Genomic DNA, 6480 nt, shown 5'->3' with positions numbered 1-6480 from the left:
TCTCCCCAGAAATAAGTGAGGTGTGGGAGGTCGGGGGCTCTAAAGAGAATGTGAGAAAGAAGGCCGGGGCAGGGGCTGCATCTCTGGGAGTTAGACTGTAGGAAGCTGACTCTTAGCGGACGGGGGGGGGGTGGTGGTCGGGATTCGGGAATAGGGAAATAAATATAAAATAAGGGCACAGGAGAGGTCCCCCGGTACTGCCCACCCCGGGTGAGACCTGTGGCGCTCACGGGTTGTGGCCAGCAGAGGGCGCCGCAGACTAGACCACGGTGAGACCTCAGTGTGTGTGCGCGTGCGTGCCTGGAGGCCGGGGAGGAGAGTGCGATGCCCCAGGAAGCCGCCAGGGGTTGCTGCGGCTTTTTTTCGGGGGCGCTCCGGGCAGTATGGGGGTGGGGCGAGGTGGAGGGGAGCGTCAGACTTCTGGGCGGCTGAGCTGGCCGGAGGCTGTGAGTCAGCGGAGGTCGGGATGATGAGGTCACTCCTAGACCTGGGGAGAGAATGACCGACTGTGTATATGTGAGCTGGGTGTGTCTGTTGTCTGTGCACCCTATTGCTGGGCTCACAATTGTGCCTTTTTGTGTCTTATGGTCAGGCTTCATGATGTCTTTATTTTGCAAACTGCCTCCTTCACGGGGTGAATCTTTTCTTTTATGGGGGCCACACCCAGCTGTCCTGTCCTGGGGCTGTTCCTGGCTCTGGCCAGCAGTAACCCTTGGCCATGCTTGGGAGACCCTGTGTGATGCTGGCAGTTGGAACCTGAGTCAGGTGGGGTGCATGGCAAACACCTTAGCCCCTGTGCTATCTCTCTGGCCTCTGATGAACCTTATGCCTCACACTTACACTCATTGCACACGCATTTGCACACAGCACGTACGAGTTCTCCTGCCGGTACCACATTATACCATGCTCACCCACGTAGGAAGTTTGCTTGGGGGCCACATCCCGTGGGACTCAGGGATACTTCCAGCTTGGTGCTGGGGGGCCATTCCCAGAGGTACTGGGGGCTGTTCACTGCTGGGAATGGAACTGGAACTCCCACTTGTGAAACTTGAGCTCTGGGCCTTTAAGCTATCCCGACAGCCCCCACATGGGCAGTTACACCTTTTCCTAGAAGTCAATAAAACCTGTTAAAATGAAGAGATGATACAGAGTGCAGAGCTGAGAGTGGTGTGAAGAGGCCCAGGCTCTCTCTGAGACCAGCTCACGGAACTTTCTCCATATTCTGCTTATTTCTTTTGCTTTTTTGGTTTGCACCTGATTGTGCTCAGGGCTTCTCCTGGCTCAGTGCCTAGGGATTGGTTCTGGTGGTACTCTGGGGTCCAGGTGATGCAAGGGATTGAGCCTGGTCTCCTACACAAACAGCAGGTGCTCCAGCCTGCTGAGCATCTTTCCAGCTCTCTCTCTCTCTCTCCTCTTTTTTTTTTTTTTTGCTTTTTGAGTCACACCCAGCAATGCTCAGGGGTTATTCCTGGCTCTGCACTCAAGATTACTCCTGGTGTTGCTCAGGGGACCCTTTGGGATGCCAGGGATCAAATCCCGGTCGACCATGTACAAAGCAAATGCCCTACCTGCTGTACTATCCTTCCGGCCTGTTGTTCTCTCTCAGTTTTATCCCAAAGCCCGTTTCTGAGCTACCAGCACTGACCTCCCAGCCCCACCCCTTGCTGTGGTTCTGTCCTTTCCCAAACTCCCCAGGTCCACTTGTGCCCACTCCTCGTAGCTCAGCCTGGCCAGGGAATAAGACTGTTTCCTAAGACAGTGATCTGGGGCCAGAGTGAACCCCATTTTTATCCTGAGCTGCTCTGCAATCACATGTTTAGGAATTTCAGGGCATCTAGCTGGAGTGGCAGTAGGCTAGGAGCAGGTGGGCACCTATGGGGCTCAATAGGCTGAAGGGTGTGCCATGCATGCAGGAGCCTGGGCATCCCCGGGCTCCCAAGCACCCCAGATGTGACCCCCCAAATCAAACTAAAAAAAAAAAAAGATACTGGGGCTGGAGCGATAGCGCAGTGGGTAGGGTGTTTGCCTTGCACGTGGCCGACCCGGGTTTGATTCCCAGCATCCCATATGGTCCCCCGAGCACCGAGCACTGCCAGGAGTAATTCCTGAGTGAAGAGCCAGGAGTAATAATCCCTGTGCATTTCCAGGTGTGACCCCCAAAAAAAAAAAAAAGATACTAACATGGGCCTTTGGAGGTAGAGTCTGAGGAAGAAAAGGCGGGGTGGGGTGGGTGTGTTTGGGGGTTCTCGGGGAAGCAGAGATGGACTTTTGATGGCAGGCTGGGATTCCCAGTGCTGACAAGGGAGTATGTCATCAGCGCCTTCTCACCAGCTGCCACAGCAGTGGGGGGCAGGGAGGGGAAGCTCCTTCCTGATCCTCGCCCGACCTGTTCACCTACCGGGCTTCGGTCCGGAAACCGAGCTTCTCCTGGCTTTGTGGGACTTCCTGTGGAGGGAGAGCTGGCCAGGGATGACCGGCACCCTGCAGAGTCCAGCCTGGCCCTTGTGTGTGCCTGAGTATGCTGATAAGTATGTGTGTCCGTGTGTGTGCTCGTGTGTCTGTGTCCATGTTTGCCTCTTTGTGTGCATGTGTGTGTGTGTGACCTCTCTTAGGGAAGGGAACTGGCCCCTCAACCCCTATGGCCATTGTCCAGAGCTGAGTTAGGAGCACCATGTTGCCCTCCGCCTCCAGAGCATACACAGATCTGACCTGTGCGCCCCTGCGTGTCCTTCTCACACGTCTAGAACAGGCTCCAGGTTCCTGTTCCCTGGAGAGGGAGGTCTGTGAGGGGCAGCATCTGGGATGGGTTTTGGTGGGGGTTACACTTGGCAGTGCTCAGGGATGACTCCTGGTTCTGTGCTCAGGGATCACTCCTGATGGGCGTTAGGGGACCCTGTATGGTGTCGGAGATGGAACCTAGGTTGACTGTGACAAGACAAGTCCCTTCCCCGCTGTCCTGTCTCCCTGGCTCCGTGTCTGTGGAATGGGGAGAACTACCCAGGTAAAAGTCAGAGCCCAGTGAGAGGAGCCCCCGAGGGCCCACCATCCCCCCATTCCTTCCAGCACTCTCCACTGTCCCACCCAGTCAGTGTGGCCTCTTTACTGGCCCTTTGTCCTGGCCGGGTCTGTCTGGGGGCCTGTCCATGCGCAGCAGAGAAAGGGCCCCATTGTGCGGCCTGCCTGTCCGACACAGCAGCTCCCCAAGATTCTCAGAAATGCTCAGCACCCGGCCTGTGGGTGGAGGGCTTTCCCGCAGCAGGCCTGCTGCTGGGCAGTGTGGGGTGCGGCCCCTCCAGGGGAGAGGGAAGGGCTGAGGACGCCCCCTGTGATGGGCCATGCTCTGACTGGGCCCCCACATGCTGTCACCTCAGCCTCGACCCACTCTGATGATTCTCCCTTCGTCTTTGGGGGCTCCCTGGCAGTGCCAGGGTGCCAGGGACCACTTCCTGTGGTGCTATGCTGACTCTTTTGGTGCTTGGGTCCAGCATGCCGCCAAGGCCACACCAGCAGTAAGTAAGAGTACATGGGGTTCTGGGGACCCTTGTGTACCAGATATGCTCTCCAGCCCTTTGCTCTGTCTCCATGGCCCCTACTTTACCTTTTTTTTGGGGGGGTCACACCGGCGATGCTCAGGGGTTACTCCTGGCTCTGCACTCAGGAATTACCCCTGGCGGTGCTCGGGGGACCATATGGGATGCTGGGAATCGAACCTGGGTAGGCCGTGTGCAAGGCAAACGCCCTACTCGCTGTGCTATTGCTCTATCCCCTGGTTTTGGCTTATGAGTCACATCCGGTGGTGCTCAGGGCTCTCTCCCAGCTCTGAGCTCAGCAATCACTCCTGGGGGGTTCAGGAACCCTGTGGGAGGCAGGGATTGAACATGGGCTGGTCATGTGCGAGGCGCACATGTGCCTCGCCTGCTGTCCTACCTCTCCTGCCGTCTCCTTCTTAACCGAGGGGAGATGTGGATCACCGTGATAGGAGCTTCCAAGAGGAGTGGGCCACAGCCCCTTCCCCTGTTCTGTGGAACCGAAAGTGGCTTCCAGGGACTTTTGGTATCATTCGCATAGTGTCACTCCTTGCCTCAGTTTCCCCATTGAGGCATATTGAAAAGTTCCTTCTGACAGAGTTTCCTAATAAAGGAAGTTGTCCCAGGAGAGGGCTGGAGCGATAGCACAGTGGTATGGCATTCGCCTTGCACAGAGCCAACCCGTGTTTGATTCCTCTGTCCCTCTCAGAGAGCCTGGCAAGCTACTGAGAGTATCTTGCCCGCACGGCAGAGCCTGGCAAGCTACCCATAGTGTATTCTATATGCCAAAAACAGTAACAATAAGTCTTACAATGAGAGACGTTACTGGTGCCCGCTCGAGCAAATCGATGAGCAATGGGATAACAGTGACAGTGACAGTCCCAGGAGAAGCAAAGAATTGTTGAAGGAGAGAGAAAAGGAAGCGGTGGGGCCTGCGAGATAGTGCAGGCACTTGTCCAGCACACAGCCACCCCCGGTTTGATGCCCTGACATCTTGTAGGGCCCCCCCAAGCACGGCCCCCCAAGCACAGCCAATGACCCTTAAGGAGATGAAGGGCAGAGGAGGAGTGGCAAAGGGGGGTTTGGGTGAGAGCCAGGGCGAGTGGTGGGAGAACCGGGCAGGGAGGGGTGTCTCTCCTGAGCCAGAGGATGAGCCCCAGACTCCAGAGGGATCAGGGCCTCCCTGGGGTCCCCAGACAGCTGGCCATCAGCTGCCCGTTCCTAGACAGTGCCCGCCCATACCCACCGCACCTGCCAGTTTATTTCTGGAACCACAGCTGAGAGCGGGGGTGGGCAAGGGGGGTGTCTGTGAAGGAATGAGAAGTCTGGAAGAGAGGAAAAAGGTTCTAGAACTGGGTTGGGGTCAAAGGGCCAGGATCCCGAGGGGAGCAGAGGAGGGCAGGGCACCCACTTGGCAGACCCCAGGGGTGGGAAGGATGGGGGGGGCGGGGAGCAGGAGGCAGTGCACCGCATTTCAGACAGTCCAGCCTGAGTCAGGTGGGTGCTGTGGACGAGAGGTGGAGAGAGCATCTTGTCCTCACTCCCAGGTCGGGGTCCCCATTCTGTACCCCTAGATGCCCTGTTCCTAGAGTGCCCTGCATTCTCCCATGTGCCTCTCACTTTCGTTTTTTATTTCCACTTTTTTGAGAGGCAGCACACCCAGCAGTGCTCAGAGCTTGCTCCTGAGAGACTCTGCACTCAGGGATCACTTCTGGTGGGCTCAGGGGGACCTGATGGGGTGCCCTAGATGGAACCCCGGCCAGCTGTGTGCAAGGCCGGGACCCTACCCGCTGTTCTCTCCAGCCCCTCCTCTGGTTATTGTAGGTTATTGCAGGCTAGGACTGGGGGCCCCAGGGCCTGCGCTGTCTGCACCGGAAGCGTCTCTTCCCTGCCTCCGCGGGGGTCCCCAGGCCTGGCTTCCTGCCTGTCTTGCTGGGCTCTGAACCTTGCTGTGGAGCAGGGGTGGGGCCGGCACCCACCTTCCACCTAGAGCTCCCGGTGCGGGGGGCTTGGGCAGTCCCTGCCCTTCCTCGGACCGCCCCTCTGGCACATTCCAGCCCGAATAAAGCTGCATTCCTCCTGCCCCGCCTGTCGGCCGCGCCCTTGGCAGCTGGCACCCCGCGGGGCTAGGGGCAGCAGCTGGTCGCCCCCCGGAGGGGCGCAGGATGGGGTCTGGGTGGGAGGTGGGGGAGAGAGGTGGGGGAGGCCCCTTCCGACTCTGCACTCCGGCCTGTCCACTGCAGGCCGGAGGCTGCGGGCCCTTTAAGAAGCCCCTCTGCCCCCGAGGCCGAAGCCCCAAGTGCAGGACTTCGATTTCCGCTGCGGAGCCCCAGCGGGCGGCTGCATCAGGCCCCGCGGAGTCGGACTCAGCCCTGACCTCACCCCGGCGGCGCCGCAGCCTGCAGGCCTTATAAGGAGAAGCCCCAAACAAATCGAGGAAGCCTCCTCGGCCCCCCACCCGGACTATATTTACCCGGAGGAGGTCCCAGAATAACCTCCCCCTTGTCCTGCTGCTGGGGGCCGAGTGGGCGGCTCCTAGGGGGACTCCTCTCCCCAGTGCTTCCTGCTCTGACCTCATCCTGCGCGCCCTGAGCCCAGCTCGGCACGGCCCCCGCCGGACGCCGCTTCCCCAGAGACCCCGTCCTCCCTGACGGGGGACGCGTGTCCTGTGCCTGCCCAAGTCTCCCCTCTGTCCTGTCCTCAGCTCTCAGGGTACCCTCTAGCCCAGTGAGCCCCAAATACTGAAACAATGTTTTAAAATTAATTTAAATTTGGACTGGAGCGATAGCACAGCGGGTAGGGCGTTTGCCTTGCACCTGGTGGACCCAGGTTCGATTCCCAGCATCCCACATGGTCCCCCGAGCACCGCCAGGAGTAATTCCTGAGTGCAGAGCCAGGAGTTAAACCCTGTGCATAGCCGAGTGTGACCCAAAATGCAAAAAGAAATTAATTT

This window comes from Sorex araneus, chromosome 5 (assembly GCF_027595985.1).
Source record: "Sorex araneus isolate mSorAra2 chromosome 5, mSorAra2.pri, whole genome shotgun sequence".
In the NCBI taxonomy this organism is placed as follows: domain Eukaryota; kingdom Metazoa; phylum Chordata; class Mammalia; order Eulipotyphla; family Soricidae; genus Sorex; species Sorex araneus.
The sequence above is the reverse complement of the archived record's forward strand: the minus strand, read 5'-3'. Positions refer to the sequence as shown.